We start from the raw sequence: 23,737 nt of genomic DNA, 5'->3' as shown, positions 1-23,737 counted from the left end.
CGCCCCATATCCCTCCTCCCATTACCGGCCAAAGTCATTGAGAAAGCCGTCAATAGCCAACTCGCCGCATTCCTCGAATCCAACAACTCCCTCGATCCCTCACAGTCCGGATTTCGAGCCAAACACAGCACCGAAACCGCCCTCATCGCAGCTACAGACGACATCCGAACACTACGGGACAACGGAGAAACAGTGGCCCTCATTCTACTCGACCTCTCCGCCGCCTTCGACACTGTCTGTCACAACACCCTCATACAACGCCTCAGCAACATCGGCATAAAAGGAAAAGCCTTGGACTGGATCATCTCGTTCCTAGCTGGAAGAACTCAGAGAGTCCGACTTCCCCCATTCAAATCAGAAGCCACCGAAGTCATCTGCAGTGTACCACAAGGATCTTCACTCAGTCCCACCCTCTTCAACGTTTACATGAGTCCACTCGCTTCCATTGCGCGTCAACACAACCTTAACATCATTTCCTACGCTGACGACACCCAGCTGATTCTTTCCCTCACCAAAGACCCCAACACCGCCAAAACCAATCTTCACGAAGGCATGAAAGAAGTAGCCGTATGGATGAAAAACAGCCGCCTTAAACTTAACTCAGACAAAACGGAAGTGCTCATCCTAGGATCATCCCCCTCTGCCTGGGACAACTCTTGGTGGCCTGCGGACCTGGGCTCAGCACCCGCTCCCACAGACTACGCACGTAACCTTGGCTTCATCCTAGACTCCTCACTCTCGATGACCAAACAAGTCAACGCCGTCTCATCCTCTTGCTTCAACGTACTTCGTATGCTCAAAAAAATCTTCCATTGGATCTCCGCCGAAACAAGAAAGACTGTCACCCACGCACTGGTTACGAGTCGACTAGACTACGGAAACACCTTATACGCCGGAATGACAGCCAAATTACAGAAAAAACTCCAACGCATCCAAAATGCATCAGCGAGACTCATTTTGGACATCCCTCGCCAAGATCACATTACCGGCCACCTGAAAGACCTCCACTGGCTTCCCGTCAACAAGAGAATAACATTCCGTCTCCTCACCCACGCACACAAGGCCCTCTACAAACTAGGAACCGAATGCCTCAACACTCGACTATCCTTCTACACACCCACCCGTCAACTAAGATCCTCCAATCAAGGCCTCGCCGCAGTTCCGCGTATCCAAAGATCCACCATGGGAGGTAGATCCTTCTCCTACTTGGCGGCCAAGACCTGGAACTCACTCCCCACTCACCTCCGCCTTACACAGAACCACATCTCCTTCAGAAAAGAACTTAAAACCTGGCTATTTGATAAATAATTAACCCCTCCCCAAGCGCCTTGAGACCCTCTGGGTGAGTAGTGCACTATATAAATCCTTGAAGTTGAACTTGAATTAGACACTGGTTAGTCGCTAGGGCAAAATGAATGGGATGACTTGTTTTTGGGGATAGAATTATGTTACGGATTTAAAAAATAAAAATAAAAAGCTTTATAAACAAAATGACTACTTAGCTGTCATCAGCACCAGCCGGCAGGACGGAAGAGTTAAGGACTACGTCAGGAGCAAAGGCCGGTGGGGAAATCTGACAAATAATGGCGGTGGGTTCTGAAGCCTGAATCCGGATAGAAAACTGCAATATTAGGAAGACGTGAGATACGGACACTGGCCGTTTGCGGGGTTGCTCACATGAAGTAATGGGATTAATAATTTAATATTTAGAGTTTACGCTCGTAGTATATTAGTGCGTTACATATGGTTACTTCACACTGCTGAGAAACTAATTTGGATGCTGATTTTATTCTCCTGAAGAAGGAATGAAACATAACTCACAATGCAGAGGGAGTTATAAAATATCTGGAGTTATAAAATATCTATCACGATTGGATGAGTCTGATATGAACGACATTATTGATGCATGAAAAGCATAGATTGGATAAAGGCTGATTAATGAACTTACTAGCCGAAAAATATTAAATATATTGAAAAATTATTGAAAGTGAATTTACAAATTCAAGAGTTTTCGCTTAAGTGTGCATTTGCCGGCCCGTGGAAAGAAGATATCCAACTATTTCATCAATTTTTCCCTACGTTTTGCCTTTAGTTCACATTAGCTATTGTTTTTGTACTTCTATACTATTTCCTTGAGACTTTACTGTCTGACAATTTAAAAGGGTGCATCCCCACGCAGCACATGCTTTCTCACTGTTTGTCGTTGCTTAAGTTGTAGGAAAGCTTGGCAGCTCTAATACTTGAGCCCTCCCTGACCCTGGTGGACGGTTTCATGTGGTTGTTGCACGAGTCAATTCAAGAACCATAAGCTTGGAGTATGATCCTCCCCTACGCCTTGCCAGTTTCAGTTTTGGATGCAGCACCCTTGGTCATTGGTCAGAAAACAAACAATTTACGTTTTAAGAACATTCCGGAAGTCTTTCTTTCCGCAATGAAAACATTAGGATACTCCCTTGGTCTCACCACTCTGCAAGGCTTGGAATACCATGATGTGGTTGGGGGCTTTATCTGTTCAATTATGTGGCTTAATATTCAAAATTCCTCGGGGTGGAAAAAGGAAATATTGGCCTTAGGCTGTCATGAAGTTGAAAAGCTTGACAGATTTGTATACAAGAGTTGATTATTCTGGGCCTAGGCGCGCCATTTCACGTTAAATGGAACAGAAATACTCCTGGTTCACCTGCTTCCACGTCACTGCAATCTCACTGAACTTCAACTATTTTTAAACATACCCTCTCTATAAAAAATGTCAAACTAAAGTCTTAGATGCCTGTTTATGTTATTTCTTAACGTTCCGTTACTCACTACCAGACTTCATACACAACCTCTGTCCTAGAAAGTAACCCCAACAGTGAAGCCTCATCTTAGACGTACGAGGAAGCTGGGACTATTGTCACTTTGCTGACTAGACTGCTTTTGTGGAGTTAAAGCAGTACCCCTACAGAAAAGTGTATTTACAGCAGACGGACTCTTTGGGGGTGATGCACCAGCAGGGTTTCTCCTTGGCTAACCCTCACCACATGGCATGAACTACCACCACCCTAAGCACACTCCAGAGTTCTTTTTGTTTTAATTCAATGTTTAAGTATTTAACTAAGATACTTCGCAATGCGCAACATGGCGCCAACAGTAATGTCGGTCCGCAAAAAAGTATTGAATACAACATACTGTAATGTTTCCACAACTGCAGATGTTGTAATATTTTGTATAAACCCGTAATAATCACATTTAAAAAGATGAATCGGACTCGAAGTTGAAGTTTGCAATGTAAGTAGAAAACTAAAAATGTACGCATTGCAAAATATTGCATATTAGATACTTTTGGCAAAGGGGGCTGTTTTTTCCTTGGATCTTTAAAATAAAAGCCAATGTACGGACGTGTATTTACTTGAAAACAGAAAGCAAAATTCACATGTCCAAAGGTAACCCAAGGCCCCGTGTCTCTCTGTACTCTTTACTGTACGTTTTGTAACAATTTATACAGTGAAGCTGTCTATAGCCAGACCTAAAAATTGCTCATTCACTGGTCAGTAAAATACAATAGTTTACATGAAAGAACGAGAGTTCCCCATGCTATCAAAAGGTGGCAGCAAAGCACTATACTACAGGTTTAACCTGCTATATTACATTTGACCTCACCTCTCTCTACAAGACCCGATCGGCAAAGGGAGTGGCAGCAGTATAAAAGAATTGAGCAAAAAAAATAAATAAATAAATAAGAATGCGGTGGCAGAGAAAGTTGACTAAAGAACTGCAGCGAGATTGCCATAATTAAAGGTGACCAAATAAACGTTTGGCCGTGTACATTTCTCAGCGGCCAAGCCAAAATAAATACTGCAAACAGAGACAGTATACAGAAAGTAAGATCTTCGTCATCATGTTACAGGTAGCCTCTTGGCGCCGCCCACTAGGAGCATACACATTTCAGGGGCGGGTTCCTAGCTTTGCACTGCGAGCACTGAGTTAAGACCCAGGGCGGGTTCACAAAACAATTATGAGTGGTCCCACTGTATGTACTGTATGTCCTTAGTGGTTAGTTAACGCAGTGCTTGCTCCAAAACCCTTTAATTGCTGTAGTATGAGAACAGAATGTTGGAATAATGTGTCACAAGAAAGTATGTGCATCTTTTTTTGTGTTATATTGTAGTGGTGATGTGTCCTGTTGTTTTTATAGCTCTGTTGTGGGATTGATTGTGCCATAATCTTGCAATGTGATTTGTTTGTGTTGTACTGTCGTAGTTGTGTTAGGTTTTGATTCTTTTGTTATGATGTGTAATGCTACTTTGTGAATGCTATTGTGTGGATGTTCTGCTGTTTACTTTAGGTATGTCAACACATGCTGCTACATTTCCATCCAAAAGCAGAACCTGCCTTGAACATTCCAGTGACAAGGAACCATTTACGACTTTCTAAGGTGTTGAAATAGTGCTGCTCCTGCTCTTCACCTACTTAGGACACCAATCAGGGCACAACTATGGCAGAGACTGTCTCAATGTGGCACTTGGGGTTGAATGGTTTCTAAACTGGATAAAAACCTGAAGCAGCGCTAGTTTACCATATTAGACAGTCATGAATGGTTGGTAGTCACAGGAACTTTCAAGGATTATGCTAATTTTAGCTGGAAATGTAGTAATGTTTGTTGACATGACTACAGTTCAAAACAAGTACAGAGGGTCCCCACTTACCCAAAGGGACAAGGAAAGAACCCCCATGTGGGTAGTCCCTACCTAGGGGGTCGGCTCTTCATGGTATACCGCCTGGGTTTTGCAGATTCTCTTGTTGTGGCCTTGGGGCCTGGAGCACTTTCCCACTGTTAATGCAGTGTGAAGGTCTGTGCACTGTTCCTACCCATGTTAGGAAGTGGTGCTAACCTGATGTTTGTGAAACAGGTCACCAGTCTGCCATTGCAGGCTTGTGTGCGCGCTTGCACCAATGCTGTGCTTGAACATGCGTTGAGCCTTCTATTACAGGCTGGTGTGCACACTTGCGCCTATTATGTTGTAAACAATGTGTCCAACCTGCCATTGCTGGCCAGTCTGCGTACTTGCTTCAATGATGTGCTTGAACATGTGCCCAGTCTGCCATTGCAGGCCAGTGTGTCCACTTGCACCTAAGGTGTGTGAGAACATGTGTCCAGCCTGCCATTGCAGGGCTGTGTGTGCACAATTGTGCGCCTTATGAGGCTGGCCTTTCTAAATCACTAGACAGCCTGAGAGGACCTTTCGCTACCACTAGAGTACCCTGAGGATACGTCTTAAGGGGTGAAGAAAGTGGTAGGTGAAAAGCAGGGCAGATACACGTGTGTGCTCCCTGCCCAGGTAGTGAGGAATACCCATGTGTGTTTTTACCACCTATGCAGTTTGCTCTTTCCCTAGACTAACATGGGGAATGGTTCAAATTACTTCAGGCTGCAATAGTGGATTGCAGTGGAGCAGCCTCACAATGTTTCCTATCATTGGATTCACAGTGACAAACTTTCCAGTGGTAAAGATGGGTTTGTCATTAATAGTGTTGAAATGCCACTTCTAGAAAGTGGGCATTTGTCTGCTCTAAAACTCTTTGTGTGCCTTTTTGTTTGGCTCCAATCCACAATGGTGGCTGGGGGAGTACATCTGGACATTCTCCAATGACAGCTGTAAAACACTGGGCATGCAACTGGAATAACATCTCTGCCATTTGCAGGCCTGGCTGGATAGATAGGAAGAAGAGGTTTTGACTCTTGGCCTCTGGAGCCAGATCATGGCCCCATTAAAAATTAATGTCTGCATTCCACTGCCTTCTAGCAGACAGAACTAAAATTCGAGATAGACATAACTACTGGTGCCATACTTAACCAGAGTAGAGGTACACTTGCGAGGACGTGGACCTGGAGAACTTGGAACTGCATGGTGCACACTGCCAGAGGAATCTGTTGTGCACAAGGAGGGTTACTACTATTGAAAGGGACCATGTGCCCTTCCTGAATAGTGGCTGGTCTGGGCTGACTATCTCCTGCTGTGTGGCACCCTGAAGTGTGCTCTCCAAGGGCTTGTTGGTTTGCCCCCTGTTCTTTCAGAGATCTCAGGGACAGCAAAGATCTCCTCTGAGCGACCCACACTGTCTACTTGTGACACCTGGAGAGGGGTACCACATCGTCTGCTGGATCCCAACTGGTAGCGCAGTGTGAGCATGGCACTACAAATTGTACCTGGAGCCTGGATTGCCTTGTGCGGAGCCCTTAAAGTCTTGCCCACATCTGAGGCATGTGGCCCCTGCATCGTGGATACCTCATTACGCATAAGTGCCTGAGGGGATTCACCAGTTGCGGAATCCAGCATGGCCTGTTTCGTCAATTGTGCTGCATCTTTCTTGTGGGACACGCCAACTGCATGCTCATTGCGTACGGTGTCCAATTCACAGGTTGTGACCTGCAGAGGTGGGGGCATAACCGTAGTAGTGTCTTATTCTACCTTGTGAGGCATTGCTAATCTTGCGCCTGTGTGTGTGTCTGGAATTGGCTGGTGCAACCCATATGAAGTGCACCACATGTTGTGCCTCGTTTCCAGGGCAGTAAGGAATTTGCAACTCTTCGTTGTGTGTGATTGGGATTATCAGCTGCTACTCATATGAATGCGCACTGGATGTGGTGCCTAATTTCCTGGGAGGTACGGAATTTACAACTCTTTATTATGTGTGTGACCAAAATGATCTGGTGCAACCCATATCAGCATGCACCAGAAGTTGTGCCCAGATTGCCAGGGTCTGACTCTGGTCGATGGGTACCTGACGGGGTGCCTTCTTCTTCCGAGACGTTCCCCTGCTTCATTCTCCATTCAATGATTGTTCCCTTTTTGACCCTCTAAGCAGCAGGCCAACGACTCACTTCGCTTGTCCCCAACAACATCGTACTGCCAGGTAGTAGTGCCCAGCTCATGCATGGGTAATGAGAGTGGTTGACTGGGCTGGATGAAATCTTCCGGGAGCGATCGGAAGTGAGTCAAGAGACTGCGTGATCCTCTCTGAGCTTCGCAGAACTGGGATGGTGCGGGGAGGCCCTTGTGGAACCCTTTTGAGTGATAGTCTATTGCCCTCAGCCCGCTTCTGCTCCGCATCCTGTGGGTTCACTTCCAGAGTGGCTGCCAAACCCCCTCTGATGACTGCCTCCTAAATAGTCCAGCTGGCTAGCCCTACCAGCTTTCCTGACTAAGTGTGACTTCGGCTGCGTGGGGCCTAGTGTCCGGGCAGGGGTTATCTCTAATCTGTGTACATAGGATAGTCGGGGTGAGTTGGCAGGAGGCTTAGACCACGGGGTCTACAGCAGGCGCGCAATACCCATTGGGCTCAAAGTGCTTCAGCCTCCCTCGTCGTGTGTGTCAGCCTGGGCTGAAACAGCTTGTCAGGCACACACACAGCCGCACCCGAGTACATCACAGGTCTTTAAAAGATCATTTACTTGTTAATGAGGCTTTGTTGTTCTTTCACCCCTTCTTAAAGCCCCTGTATCTTTACTCAGTGCCCGGTGTTTGTTGCCTGCTAGTAGCAGAGGTTCTTTTTGTTTTCCTGGTGCCAAATCGTGCAGCGGAGCTGAACTTGTCTAAAATCAAGAAGGAGAGTGGGGCCAGACGCGAGTGAGAGTCGCGCAATCAACCTCCAGGACTCCACTTACCAGGATCCACCCTGATGCCCACACCTGCAGCGGGGCTCGAGCACCACCCCCCCTGCTGCTGACGCTTTAAACCACCTCGCCGCACCCGCTTCGCGGGTGTCGCAGCACCAGGTGTTTGTTGCCTGCTAGTAGCAAAGGTTCTTTTTGTTTTCCTGGTGCCAAATCGTGCAGCGGAGCTGAACTTGTCTAAAATCAAGGAGGAGAGTGGGGCCAGACGCGAGTGAGAGTCGCGCAATCAACCTCCAGGACTCCACTTACCAGGATCGCCCACACCTGCAGCGGGGCTCGAGCACCGCCCCCACTGTTGACAATATTTATTGCGTGCACTTCTCCGAAGCGCAGGAGAGTCCCGGGAGCGTCCCGGGACAAGGGCGGTGCCGTCTGTGGCCGTCGGATGCCGGTGTAGGCCGGGCTGGGCCACCCCTCTAACCACCGGTATAACCCACGGACATCTAATAGGTATTAGGACGAACTGTATTGTATTTTGCATTTGTTGCTTTTTGCGACTTCTGCGCCATATCAGGATAAAAGTATAGCTCATGCCAATGTCAACCCGCTCTGGAAAGGGTAGGCGGGTGGGGGGAGGTTGTGTTAGTGTTACACTTGAACAGTTCATCACCCGAGCATACTCGGTCCTTGAAAAGAAAATCGCCATCACAGAGCGCCGCCTCTCACTTGAACCTCTTAATCACAAGCGCTCTTTTCTAGGGCCACTAGCATTGGCCGTCTCCCCTGCCAATACTGACGAGCACACTGAAGGTGTCATCCCTGGTAAAGCCCTGCCAAATCCATGCTCCATAAGGACTAGCCTGGAGATGCTTAATGTACTAGAATCTCCCAGGCAGTCTGTTACTCCGTCTGTATTGGGGCCTGACACATCTAATGAGGAACACGCCTCTACTAGTAACCCCATGATCCCAGAGGGCTCTCCTGTGCAATTAGAGTCAGCGACTGTTGCAGGTGCTAGATTAGCACCGACTAAAAGGAAAAGAGCCACAAGTGACCTAAGGGGTGGATGCTTTAAAACCTCTAAGAAGTTTAAGGCAAACATCTTTAAAGGAAGTGAGAAACCATTGGGGTCAGGGAGGCCAGAGAAACTCATGCCAACTAGAGGAGGAGGAACATTTTTGACTGGTAGTCAGACTATGCGAAATTCAACTGAGCTGGAAAATGTTAGCCCAAAGCCAACCTCTATTATAGGCATTTACAAAAGAAGGAGGAGTTTGCTATATTCAATCTGCACATCAATACTTGTCTATTTGTGAAAAAATTTAATTGTGGATATAAATTGTTTTTTGAGTGCAACCTTGATGTAAAATGCTTTTCCTCCTTAAGCATTAACCATGTACAAACCGCCCCACAGCCGAATTGCAGATTGTCACATCCATATGCGACACAATGACATCAATGCACATCACAAAAAGTCTCTTTCAATCATGTGCTGTAAGCACGCACGGACACGATTTCTTTGTCCAAAGGAATCACGTAGTGTAGCCAAAATCCAAACTTTATTTCTTTTAAAACACAGTTCTTGACAGCCGACGTGCGTTTCGCCCCCTAAGGGCTTTCTCAAGGCAATTCTCCAATTTGTACAATAATTTGTCTCCCAATACTTGTGTAGTTCATGCTCCTTTGAAAGGAAGTCCGCCCAATATATATAATCCAATTCTAGTGGCACACTATCAGAGGTTGCGGTTATCCTCACTTATTTTCAATGTGGAGCCATGATACGTTCCAGCATATACTCCAAAGACTGTCTCCAACCGAAATCACGTTCACAACCAGGAACCTGGTTGTGAATCAAGGGAGCGTGAACTACACAAGTCGCGCATCGGCCGTCAAGAACTGTGTTTTAAAACAAATAAAGTTTGGATTTTGGCTACACTACGTGATTCCTTTGGACAAAGAAATCGTGTCTGTGCGTGCTTACAGCACATGATTGAAAGAGACTTTTTGTGATGTGCAATGATGTCATTGTGTCCTCTATTATAGGCACCTTACCTCAGATTCCCCCCATTGCCCAGATAGAGAAAATTGTGAAATCCCTGATACTCCCTGTACTCGAGAGGGTGAAGGTATTAACGGAGAGGCTGGACAGATTTGAGCAAGCCACACTCGATAATTATTTTTCCCTCAAGACACTAATCAAATTACATTCTAAGAACAGGCAGGATGTGTGTGAACCAAAGCAAAACTCACTGGTGGATCTTACATCCACAGAGGCGAGGGTACCCAAAACGCCAGAGGTAGCCTCTGGCCCATGCCTGGAATGAATGCTGTAGTATCAGTTACACCAACTAACTGTGCACAGCAAACTAGCTTAATCTCCAATCCAACCATGGCCAAAGGGCCAAAAGGACCCTGTCAAAGTATACCCATGCAGAGGCAGGAAACTAATACCATCTCAAGTAAAATAGCGGGACATAGTAGTAATTGACCTGTATTAGCCCAAAAGCACATCTCGGTTGTGAATGGTGACACCAACTCACCTCATATTAACCTACCACCAGAATGCCTGCCTTATGTAGTTGTGCTTACAGGAGTCCCACAACTCAAGGCCGGCAAACTAGAATCATACCATGAGCTTAAAAACAATACCACGCATTGGTTAAATGAGAATAGACCTCTTCCAAGCCAACTTGACGGCCAGGTTTTTCATGTTCGAAGGGTCAGTTGGGTTGGCAATAGGACCAAAGATGCTCCGGGGGATTGCATCCTGGTTAATTTCAGGGACGCCTGGGTCGCAAGGTTTATCTGTAACCAACAGTATGGCCATGGTAGTATAGGAATCGGCACATACGACCTAAGCTATTTTTATTTGCAATCTGCACGTCCCTTGTATGTTCGCCACCAGTTTTGGGGTGGGAGGCAAAGCGGTTTCTACCCTAATAACCACTACACCCATATGGCCTTTGTTCCTAACGGAGGCCCAGATGTCAATGGGATGGTCCGTGGCTATTGATATGGCGATCACCCCCCTGACAAAACATTAACAATTGTAGCGGATATGATTAGGTTTAGAGAGTTGAGGGAGTCTTGCAAATCACCTAGCCCCACCCATATCCTTGACAGTACTTTTTCTTTAAATGTCCTTAACCCCATGAATATGCCAGTGTCTGATATTCCACCCACCCAGAACAGCCGCAGGTTTGTTGAGCCAGAGGGCCCGATACTGGAGACTCAAATTAGGTCCAGTATGCTTGCCACACAGCCCTTCCTGGAGCCAGCTGTAGCCGATACTGCTTTTAGGATTCTCAGCTGGAATATAGCGGGTATCTCCAGGAAACTAGATCTACCCGATTGGAATACTCTGATTGAGTCTTTTGCGATATGTGTCTTCCAAGAGACCTGGAGTTTGGAGCCTTGCCACAAGGTCGGCTATACCACTTACTTTGAACCAGCAGTTTCCCCCCCTACAGGGAGAGGTCGCCCCTCAGGAGGTCTTCTCATATGGGTTAGTATCTCTCTGGGTTGTCAAATTTTGCAAAAGCAAACTAACTCTCAAGATATATTAGGAATCTCAGCTAGGGGGCCTCGGAGAGGGCGAACACTAGAAATATTTAATATTTATGCTAGGGGCACTAAAGGTGGTTCTTCATCTCCCATAGTCATTATCATTGAAAACGAACTGAGGCAGTGTCTCGATAGCATGCATGTCCTGGTCGCTGGGGACTTCAACTGCACATTCGAGCCCTTTGTGGCAGAGGACATCTTGAATGTCACGGAAGAGGACGCTAGGAGGAGTATACCCACATTAACAATCCAACCGATAAAGAGGTGGTCCGAACGGGCTATACAGCTGAACACCTTAACCATGGAATTTGGCTTAAGGGCGGGAAATGGCAGAACCATCTCGGACCCATCTGGAGCCCATACGTTTAATAGGGTAAATCACTCCTCAAGGATATCCTCCTAGACTTCAAGCTTTGGAGCCTTATGCATGATATGGAAGTCTTGACCACTCTGGATAGCGACCATAATCAGCTCTCTCTGACCCTGCACCCCTTGTGGCCGTGTGTAAATGGGCCGGTGGAACCAATCAAAACATTGTCAACTTCAGAAGTTTGTCCATCAAACTGTGGGAGGCGACGCATATTTGTGTAAAGTGGCTCTGAACGAGAGGAAAGGCCAAAATATAGGGGCCCTTCTGGCAGCGGCCCAGACAAAGTTGGACACTACTACCCCGGATTATATGGAAGTATCTGTAGTTTTTTGTGATACTATCAAGGCATTGGGTAACTTATTCCTAGTACAAAGCAGAGGTACCTCATAAATGGAGCGCCAGAGACCTAAGGGTAACCTGGGCTGGTACTCTAAAAAATGCCGACAAAAGAAATCTGCACTTATTAAAGCAGTTAAAAGCAAGTCCCCCGAGCTGATCCAGCTGGCTAGGAAAGACTACAAGCTGACTATTATCGAAGCTAAGAAAGATTGGGAGGACCAGTGCTGGCAAGCCCTAAAGGAAGCCAGTGCAGGGAGGGATTCTAGTGGTTTCTGGAACCTAGTAAGGGCTAGGAATAGGCCAGTTAACACCCTGATCACGTGTAACATCACTGGTCAAATGTGGTTTAATCACTTCTCGACACTATATACCAGCCATCTGGATGACAGACAGGGGCCGACCATACCAACTCTAATGGACCCCATAAGGGAGCGCGAAGGCCATCTTTCCACAGCAAAGGAAGTGGAAAATGAGATCAAATCTTTAGTGCCACATAAAGCAGCAGGCCCAGATGGGTTACCGGGGGATTTGCTCCATCTCAAATATATCGACTGGGGAAGGCTAATCTCAACTTTACTTAATGCCATCAATAATGGCGCTGCAATCCCAGACTCTTGGAAGGGGGCAGAGGTTGTCCCAATTTTCAAGAAGGGGTGCCGGGACGACCCTGCCAACTACCGTCCAATAAGTTTAATTGACTCTACTCAGAAGGTCGCGAGAAAGGTGGTACTTGGGAGATTGTTGCAGTGGGTTGATGATAATAAAATCCTTTCGGATTATCAAGCAGGATTTAGGACCGGCACAGGGACCATCGAACAGGCATTTAGATTACTGCTCATATATTGGAAGGTGGTCCTAATAGGCAAAGGCAGTCTTTACCTTGCACTTATCGACCTAAAGACTGCCTTTGACCTGGTGCCCCGGGATCGCTTGTGGGGGGTATTGTCCGAAATGGGGATGCCCGCGTATATCTTGTCAATATTGGTGAGGCTCCATACTGGACATTTTGCACAGGTGAGGTGGGGTACTCAGGGCCAGAAGTCAAATAGAATTCCAGTGAATAGGGGTGTCCGCCAGAGATGTGTCCTTGCCCCCACTTTGTTCTCACTTTATGTGAATGGAGTGGTGGAGCACTTGCTGAAAAATTCATCTGATGTACCTTCCCTGGCGGGCAAGCGAATTCCAACCCTCCTATTCGCTGATGATACCCTCCTCATGTCCAAGTCCCCTGTGGGTCTACAGAGCCTCTTGGACAGCTTTCAGTCCATCTGTACTTGCAGAGGGCTTATAATTAATACTGATAAGATTAAATACCTGGTGTTGTTCCCCCTAAAAATCTCGGACGACCGCCGGCCCTGAACCTTGTGCCCCTGGAAAGGGTTGAGGAATTTGATTACCTAGGTATCCGCATATCAGATACAATGCAGTGGAACCCACACTTGCAGAAGATATTATTAAGCCACAAAAGGGTAGTGGGGGCACTCCTTGAGGAACAGCGCTCTTCTTCAACAAAACCTATTGCCCCGGTTATAGATATTTATAAGGCGAGAGGAGTTAGCGCGGCCCTTTACGGGGCAGAACTGTGGGGTACATGCAACATAGATCAGCTATCCAGATCCGAGAACAAATTCTTTAAGGACTTAATGACACTCCCTCAGAGTACCCCCACAGTACCACTGCTACTCGACTTGGGGTGCCGTTCGATCAAAGATCAGGCACAAATCCGTCCGCTTCTACTATGGGCTCCGTTATGGCGAGTCCCAGAATTAGCCAACTATGCGGATGGGTTGTTGGAAGTAATGTCGATGTCGGTTGGTCCAAAATCAGGTGGCTCAAAGATGTTAATTTTTTGCTTGGTGAGTTGGGCCTTGGGGATGCCTGGGTAACTAGATCTGCTCCCCCCAAAGCGGTCCTGAAGAATCTTTATTGGAGCTGGGTATCCAGTAAAAGCAGCTCTCACTCTAAACATGGCAGAGCAACTGTTGACTTTCTGAGGATCAAGGATGTGGCCGTTCGGGAACCCTACCTTGATATTATTTTGAAGCCAACTGACAGGGCATTGTATTTTAAATTCAGGGTAGGAACGCTCCCAGTACGTGAACTGGCTGCACGCTGGAAAGTCCCGTTTCAAACTTTACCCTTTTGCCCAATCTGTATGATCAGAGTAGAGTCTGTTGCTCATATTTTGTTTGAATGCCGGCATACAAATCACTGAGGAACTGCTGGTTAAAACCAATATGCAGAGAACTAGGCACTAGACATCATATTGTAGCATTGCATATTCTGATGTCAGACACTCGGCCTTTGTATGTATGTGGACTGTCAACATTTTTAAGATGGGCTTGGTCCATCAGAACTAAAAGGCTAAATGAAATGATATAATCAGTGTTTTTATAACCAATCCAATTTTTTATGCAGTTTTTATTCTCATTGTATATTATTTTTCACTAAATTGTAACTCGAGTATTGTATCATTTGTTGATATCAAGTTACTGTACAATGCTATGCTTTTAAAGATATGTTTTTATCGAAATAAAGCCTTATACCTACCTTTACTCTGCTGCTTGCTGGAAGAATGAGCCCCCCCCCGACATTTTCATAACCCCCCCTATAAATTTCACTCTAGTTGCACCTCTGGTCTGCAGTGTGTTATAAATTGACTTGTTGGGTATTAGTTGAACTGAATTAGGGAGCTGAGTGCGTATGTGTATGAGCGATTTCTGTACGGACCTGCCTGATATACGTTGCACCGCGTATCAGTGTGGAGTGAGTGTGTGTGTGCGAGTGACAGTCTGCGGATTGCCTGTGATTCACTACGGTGTTGCTTTACATGTTGATTTCTTGCAAGAAGAACACTACTTTGACATTGGTTTGATCCATGCAGCCTCGGCCCATTGTGCTGCTAAATAGTGTTATAATTCTTTGTATGTACATAGTTCTGATATGTTTGTGACCCAGGGTGCACCTATAACTGTGTGGTTTTGAATTATATACATTGCTGGGGTGGACAACGTGTTGCACAGCATACAGGTGCTGGGGATTTGTGAAATAGGATCTGCTCAAGTGTGCATATTACTGATGTCATTTTACCATGGTTTTATTACTGCTAGTAATAGTATTCATTCCAAGTGTGACTTATGCCCAGAAATACATGTTCATGTTGTGTTGATTATTGTGTGTGTTGAATACAAACATTATTTATATACAATACCTGTGAAGTCTCTTTTGTGATGCTCAATGTATTTATTGTGAGTGAGTGAGTGCAATGCTAATGCTTTACACATTGCCTCTGTGTAAAGCCTGACTGCTCCGGGTGAGATCAAGTTCTACAATGTGTGTGTAATCACCCGCCCTTGACAGGAGTGGTAGGTTCTGCCGGGCTGGAGCATCACCTCAGGCCACCAGAAAGTGCCAGTTCCAACATTTACCAAAAGAGAATACACAAAGCAATATAACAAGACAAAATATACCAAAGCCCACCACAAAAGAGAAAGCAACACAACAACAGCAGTACAGCTAAACAAAACCACATTGGACTGATGCAGCATAAATACACAGCATCACACAAAGCAACAGAATACTTCACCACAACAACAAAAGGTCATACAACAAGCATGCACAAGCATTTTTGTCACACATTACCTTGTCTGGAGTCGTGTTTTCATAATACAGTGGTAAAATGTGTTTGGAGCAAGCACTGCCTTTACTTACAACCAAGGAAGGACATGAAATAGTGTCAGTAAAAAATATTTTGTGATTATATTTTATGTATATTCTGAAGTGCAGCTTGTGTTCTTAGGAAAACAAGGTTATCAGTGGCATAATGGAATGTATCTCATTACTTTAAATGTATTACTTACCAGTTGTTTCACTTATCTTATTTGTAAGAAAACAGGCCCTTTTTGCAGTTGCCCCTTACTTTTTGCCCTATTTGGACTACTGTTTCGACTGTGACAGTGCACGGAAGCCTGCTAAAGAGGCCATAGTACCAGTTATGTCCCCGTAAAAGTGATGTGTGAATTGGTAACCCCAATTAGAAAAGCAACTTAATCCCCTTATAAGTCCCAGTATATAGTATCAGTGGTTCTCAAGGCATGGGTGTTAAAGGGGCCACCAGGGCCTGAAGCACTGTTTGTGCTACTCTGTGTGACCCAAGTAAACTACTGACAGCAGACCTGCCATTGTAGATTGCAGGAGCAGTGCAAACTGCCCAAACTCAGCTTTCCTCTCGCCATGTGAGGCAGTCAATACATAATTTTTATTTTATGCCAGTCATCCCTAAGGAAGGTTTCCCGAGCACAGGAGGCAGGTGTAATATTTTAAAGGTGGGGACATGTAAGTGCAAGCTTATATGTCCCTTTAGTGCCATTAAAGGACACTATATGTGACACATGGTCCATAGGATAACATGTGCTGGCACCCAGTCAAACCTGAGGTTGGCAGCTTCATTATGGCACCGCCTACCTATGCCATGTTTGGTATCAAACAATGTGCCTAATCACGTTGGACATGGATCCTGTGTTGAGGTTAATGAGACATGCACCCAGGTGGCTACCTTAGAGGTTACCCACCTGGTTGCCCCAGCCTTTCCTGTGATCTGGTAGCCAGCCCCAAGCTTGCTGCCACCAAGACAGGAATATGAGCCCCTGGCAGGAGGTGTGAAGTCTCTCAGAAGTCAGAACAAATGGCCTGGACTGAAAGGAGCTGACACCTCCCTCCCTGACAAACTGGCAAGTGATGTGGCACATCAAGGTAGTGACCTTCAAATGCTACATGTCCTGTGATATGCAACCAGGCTCCCTACCGAAGGAGGGAACAGACCACTCCCTGTCCCCAGGCACTTTTTCACTGGACATGCAGGAAAGTTAGGTTTTCAGAAGGTGGACACCCCCAGAAGGCTAGCCACACCTCTAGGGTGGGCTACCTGGACTACACAGTTAACAAAGACTTCTGTCATTTTTAAAAGTGGTAGAATAGTGGACTCTGGGTAGAAAAGGTGGCCATACACACCTGAATGTGCTCACCTCATGGGTGGATTAACTGCTGAGGCTAGTATCCCATTGGCCTCTTTAACTCACACCCCTAACACCACTAAATTTAGGATTTAAGGGACACCCCTGACACCAGAACCTGATCTGACCAGGAACAAGTCAGAAGTGGTGAGTAAGGTGTGAGAGAGGGGCAGCGGGTAGCAGCAGCAGGGAGATGCAACTGGCGACAATCAGTAACAGCAGTAAGGGGTGTGGTGCTGTGACAACACATCTGAGCATAGCATTGCCTCACTGAGCTTCTCCCCCACACCCTCCTGTAACCCTCTGCCATTTCTGCCCCCCACCTGCCTTCCACTGTATTCTGGTCACAAGCAGATGGGCCCAACCGCTAAGGACCTCAAAGAAGAAACTTCCAGCTACTGCAAGTTACAAGAGCCAGGAAACAGGGATAATTCCACTGACTAGCTGACAGCATTGGCAGGCCTCCATGTGTCCTATTTTGCATGTGCTGATTCCTGCTTGAGGCAAGGTGGATAAAGGCAGAAGACATAGGCATGGTTACATTGGTGTCAGGTTAAAGCATCCAGACAAAATAATCGCAGGGTGTCGGGGGACAGACAGACATATTTATCTTCGGGAGCGCTTGAGCACAACTAGCCAATGTATTCCATCACATTCTACAGCATCTTGGCACCTGCAACCTCACCTAAGCTTGGCCAGCGTAACCAAAAACCCTACAAGTTACTCTTTTAAGCAGGCAATTGTAACTGTTTATCTCTCCCTTTGTAACTATAGAGACTTTCATCAAGATGAGATCAGGCAAATCCAGGACCCAGCCCAGAACACAAAAGAGGAAGCATGAGTTGATCCCAGGGGGCACGGTCCCAAAATATAAAGCTAAAAGAATTGTGACCAAGGGTTCCCCCTTGGTCAAACTCGACCCTGTCACGGAGAGGGGCAGAGGTTCAGGAGCAAGCCCACATGACAACGGGCATTATGAAGCTGGCCAAGTTACTGGGTGCCTTCAAGGTACAGCTGCTCCCTGAAAAACGACTAAGATCTCAAACTTTTTCCAGTCATTGTGCAGAATTAGAGATGGAACAGTAACTAGCTGTGACTTTTGTAGCTATTACACTAGGGTGATAGTCCGGTTGACAAAGCTGCATCACAAAGTCATATTGCACCCCCAGCATCTGTACTTGCTGGGGAAGAAAACAACACAATCTTATGGGGGGGGGGGGGTGCTTTTTGGGTTACTCTGTCCCCCAACATGGTGGTCATGAGAAATCTACTCCCTCCTTTGCCCAACCTGGTCATGCCAGTCAGTGAAAGCCAATGCAGTGCCTCCCCAAACGTTGTTGTGACTTTGGCTGCCTGGCTATCTATCCAGGTGATCCTTTTACAAGTTAGCACTCTAACTCCGGCACCCAGCCCAAGCAGCCCAAAAAGCACTCTGTTTGATTATGTGTATTTCCATCACTCAAGGGGTCCTTACTCAGCAGCCCAGGGACCTCACAGGGAAGTCTTAGGCCCATTAGTCCATCACAGGATCAGGACCTTGGGAGTATAATACCCCCAGCTTGGTACCGATAGGAAAAGGCAGGGGTCGAAGAGCTCAGTGCCATTGCTCAAAGTTCAATAGACACAAACAAGTTGTGGGTAGAGTTGTGGGCAGTCATTCTTAATACCATGCAAGTGCAAGAAAGTAAGGATTCTAAGTATACTATATGGTCAAGCAAGGAAGTGATTGATTGATATGGTAATTCAGCTTCTGGCAAACTTTGAAGAATTCCTGGGGGAAGTGAGCTAATTTCATCCCAAAGGGTGAACATTTAGGTACCCCAGTACAGGGCAATGTATTAAGCAAATCCATTGCCCCCAAGAGTCTGTGAAAACAGAATCTGCCTGGCATGGAGGAGATCCTGTGAGTAGAGGGGCGAGGGTAACGCAGGAAATCAGCCTGGACTCAGACACTCCACTGGACCTCCCCCATTTAACAAAGAGGGAAAGAAAATGTGCCAGGGTCTACAAGAGCTAAATTCCATATACAGCTGGTTCCCTAGGGAGGAATAGGGTCACTTCGAAATCACCCACATGCTGGCAGACATCCCTGAGCTGGCAGGGACCACCCCAGTGATTGATAAGACCCCACCAATGTAAGGAAAGCAGTAGTTTGCCAACAAAATCTAATGAAGCTATGAACCATGCCCTAATTAATGAAGCTATATCCCAGCCTGAGATGCTATCACTTGTAGGTGTGGTATGGCACTCAGAAGGCTACCTGAGCCCAAAACCCAAGAAAGCAAAATCCTGGCTGAAGAGGGGTGAAACTCTGAAACCGGTCCTAGGATGTGTGTTTCCAGTCCAGGGAGGACCTGGCTTGGCAGTTCGGGCTGGACTGCTCCCATGAGGCACTGGGTCAAGACTGATGTGCATATGGCAGGTCTAAACTGGGGTGGCATGGTGAGCAAAAGAATGATGGATTTAAACCAGATCTCTTGACTGGGGGTGGATGTTTTGATTTGTTTTGCATCCCGTCCATCAATTGTGTGTCTTTTGCTTTCTCACCCTAAGTGTGACAGGTATGCCTAGACATGGGTCCTGGGCTCACTGTGCCACTGCAATCAAGCTATCCTGGCTGAAGAGGGGTGAAACCCCAGAACCGGTCCTAAGATGCTTGTTTCCGGTCCAGGGAGGACCTGGCTTGGGAGTTCAGGGTGGACTGTTCGCATGAGGCACAGGGTCAAGATTGATTTGCATATGGCCAAGTCTAAACTGGGGTGGCATGGTGAACAAAAGAATGATGGATTTATTTATTTTGATTTGTTCTGCATTCCGTCCATCAATTGTGTGTCTTTAGCGAAAGAGAAGCAGCTTTCTCCTCCCGAAAATACCGTTACCTGTACCAAAATATGATGTTTTGAGGAAACTCAGGCCATTTTTCGTAGACAAAGGAAAGAAACAGCTGAATCCCTAGGAGTGACTGAAGGCCCATCCCAGAATCCTGCGGAACAGAAAGAGCAGGAACCCTGGCTCCTATGGATCGCAGAATTTAAATCCAGGATGTTCTAAATTGTGCAAATGCCCATAAATTGATACAGGCACTACCAGGCCTGGAGCATGTAGTGTCTGATGACATATTTTCCATCAAATTTCTACAGAGGAGAGGAAGGCAGATTTTGGAACCCACCCTTACTACATTTTCTGCGCTGAATCTTCCAATAAAGATTTTAGAGAGCAAATAGCTGTTAAAGAGTTGGGGCATGGAGGCTGTGGCTTTTCAGGAAGATCAATACCCCCCACTGTTTTTGCAGCAAGAACAGCATATTAAGGGATAGGCTCCACAAGGTCAATATTGGGAATCCCTGTGGGGTGCCAGCCCCCTGCTCTCCCACGCCCCCCACTGCCAACTACCCCAGGCCGATAATTCATGTGAATCTATAGTGCCAGCTCGACCAGCAGAGAAGGACCATAAGGAGGCAAAATGATCCCGAATGGTGGAGCTGGCTTCTCTCTGCCTTATCAGCGACTGTCCATAAGGATTTAATTGGATTGATCTGCAACCTAGTGCCGTTGCCAAGGAATGGACTGGTTTATTTATTTTTTTTAAATATTTTTATTAGCATCATGAGGACGAAATAAAGTTTATAAGTACATACTGAAATAAATCATTCCGTAAATCAAGTAAGCAAGGTAATAGATCAAATCATACATAATCAAAGAAATTAGAAAAAAGAAAGGTTAATCTTTTTACATTATTGATCCCCAAATTCTTTCCACTTTCAGCTTAGTTTGGATTCCCCTTGTTAGAGCCAAAGCATATTCCATGCTATATATTTCCTTTACCAGACTCCATCATTCCAAAACTGTAGGGGGGTTTTGTTGAATTCAGACCAGTGCCTTTGTGAGTCTGGCACAGGTAATTAAGATATTCATCAGGTCAAGCTGAAGCCCGCTCCCAGCAGACATGCCAACCAACACATCTGGAGATGTTAATGTAATTGGGTGTGCAAGCTTCTGAGAGAGGACTTTAGTTATTCCCTTCCAAAATTCAGTTAACTGTGGGCACATAAAAAACATGATTGCTGTCCGCTGCTCTTTGATCACATTTTGGACACTTAATGCGATCACTACTACTGTTATTAGTTGCCCATTTCGATATTCTATCTGGTGTATAAGAGCTGACATATAGTTTTAAATTGTAGTATCTTGAGGTTAGAGGAGTGGACGGAGCAGCTTATGCTGTTTGAAGATGAGGCTATTATATTTGGGGCCACATCGATTTAAAGTTTCCTGCTCCATTTCTCTGCTAGCTTCGAGCAGTCATCAGTTCTATAACCTATGAGAATTCTATATCCAATACTCATCATTGATTTATCTGTTTCCCTGTATATACAATTCCATAGGTCGGAATCCGAAATAGTCGTAAGACCTAGCTTCCGTACAAAATAGTCCCGGATCTGATAGTACTTGAACCGAGCCCCCGCAGTAAGGTTATGATAGTCCTTCAGCTTTTCGAATGTAATAAAACCCCTATGATCAAACAGATCCCCTAGAATTTTTATGCCAAGATTTGATAAATGTATACCAGCTTGGTCGAGGAATATTTCGGGAAAGCCAGGATTGGCCCACAAAGGGGCTCTGTGATGATATAAGGAAGCTTTATATTTGACAAGAAGAGCATGCCAAATACTGATAGTGTCCCGTACCGTCTTAAATTTCACCCGTTTAAAATAGTTTGCGTCGTTTAGTCTGTAAAAGAACATGTTTGCATCCTCCCCCAGCATGAATTTATGGTAGAAAAAACTATTGTTGGGGTTCACCAAGCTACAAAAGCGAGTCAGAAAAGCAGACCAAAAGTAAAATTTAATATCTGGGAGATCCAGACCACCCTGGTTAAATGGAAGTTTAAGTAAAGAAATAGCGAGTCGCGCTTTTTTATATCCCCAGATGAAGCTACTGATGATGCCATCTAGTCTGTTAAAATAAGAATTATCTACCCGTAAAGGGATAGAGCGAAATAAATATAAGTATTTGGGCAGGATCCTCATTTCGACCAGATTTATACGGCCGATGATGCTTAAAGGCAATTTATGCCATTTCTTAAGTGAAGTAGTGGTTTCTTTTAATAGTGGCTCGTAATTTAAAGCACATATTGCATTGATATTGGCCGACATTTTTACCCTTAAATAAGTGGCTGCCTCGCATACACCCGATACAGGAGTAGGTGACTGATACTTCATAACAATTTGGGTCTTATTGGTGTTAAGCCTGTATCCTGAAACATCCCAATTTTTTTGCCTCTATTATAATACCCTTCATTGCTTCAGACACATTTGTAGAGTATATTGCTATGTCGTCAGCATAAGCAGTTATTTTAAGAGAATTTGAGCCAAATACAAAAGGGGATATCTGGGCCTGATTTTGCAAAGCCGATAAGAATGGTTCCATTATTAGGGCGAACAGCAGAGGTGAAAGGGGGCACCCTTGTCTCGTACCTTGTTTTATTGGGAAAATAGGAGAGCACTTTCTCAGATAACTAATTTTGCTGGTCGGGTTATCATACAAAGACTGAATCCAATTCAGAAATTGGCCTTTAATACCAAAAGCCCCCAAGGTGGCCCACAGGAAGCCCCACCTCACTCGGTCAAATGCTTTCTCTGCATCTAATAATATCATACCGAGTGGGGTTGGCTCGACCCGTGCCACGTCAAACGCCGTGATGGCCATGTTGATATGAGCTGTAGTATCCCTCTTTGGGATAAACCCATGTTGCTGGGGTGATACCAATTGCGGCATTAGTGGTGCCAACTGAGTTGCTAAAATCTTCGCAAATATTTTAGCATCATTGTTTATGAGTGAAATGGGTCTATAAGACCCACGTTCCTCAGCTGGTTTATTTTTTTTCAAAAAGAAAATAATTTGTGTGGAGTTCCAAGACTTAGGAGCTTTCTCCCCGATCCCGATAGCATGAATAACCTTGGACAATAATAAAATCAATTCTTCCGTGCATGTTTTATATAATTCCAAGGGTATCGCATCTTCCCCTGTTGCTTTACCGGATAAAGAATTGATAGCTATTCTAATTTCTGCTGCTGTAATATCGGCCATGAGTAGGGCACATTGTTCATCATCCATATTTTTTATTTTATTTAAAGAGATATATCTTAGTATCTCTTCTTTAGCAACCTCGGTTTCAGGTGTATAAAGATCTTGATAATAAATAGCGAATTGTTGCAAAATCAATTTAAGATGATCATAGCTATGGTGATTAGCCCCTTTGATTTCCTTAATAACCATTTGCGCCCTGTCTTCAGCAACCTAATATGCCAGAATCTTTCCTATCCTTTCACCACCTTCGTACTGAGTTAGTTGAATTTTTTTTAATTTAGCAATACTCTTTTCCCTAAAAGTTTTTTAAGTGCAGATTTTAGTTCTATTAGTTTGAAACCCAGTTCTTCTGTATTAACCGAACCAGTAAATAAAGATTCAGCTAATTGATTCTTTATTGAGAGTATGTCTGCAATGGCTTTCTCGTCTTGACATTTACGTTCCTTATTTTGGCTCCAGATATATTGTTGTGCGAACCCACGTACACTAGCTTTGCATGCATCCCAGACTATCAGTGAGGAGTTCGAGTTCATATTTATGCTAACAAATTCTTTAAGTGATCTTTTAATTGTCTTAAGAAGTCTGGATTTAAAAATAGGTATCTGGGGAATGAGAAAGATCGGGGGCCTTGTCTCTCTGTTGCTATGTCAAAAGATAGACGAATAGGGTTATGGTCCGAGGTAACTCTCGGGCAGATTACCATAGCGCTTGATTCAAGAATTTTGTCCGAGACCCAGGCCATATCTATGCACGAGCATAGTTTATGTG

At 45.3% G+C, this 23,737-nt stretch overlaps 1 protein-coding gene across 2 annotated transcripts in view; it reads right to left on the bottom strand.

The window, feature by feature from the left end:
* The window catches only part of CORO2A (coronin 2A), a 433,064-nt gene that overhangs the window by 252,082 nt on the left and 157,245 nt on the right, over positions 1–23,737 (bottom strand). The gene's annotated exons all lie outside the window — the stretch shown is intronic.

This window comes from Lissotriton vulgaris, chromosome 3_1 (genome assembly GCF_964263255.1).
Source record: "Lissotriton vulgaris chromosome 3_1, aLisVul1.2, whole genome shotgun sequence".
Taxonomy (NCBI): Eukaryota; Metazoa; Chordata; class Amphibia; order Caudata; family Salamandridae; genus Lissotriton; species Lissotriton vulgaris.
Note: the sequence above shows the minus strand (reverse complement) of the source record. Positions and strands in the feature narration are given on the sequence as shown.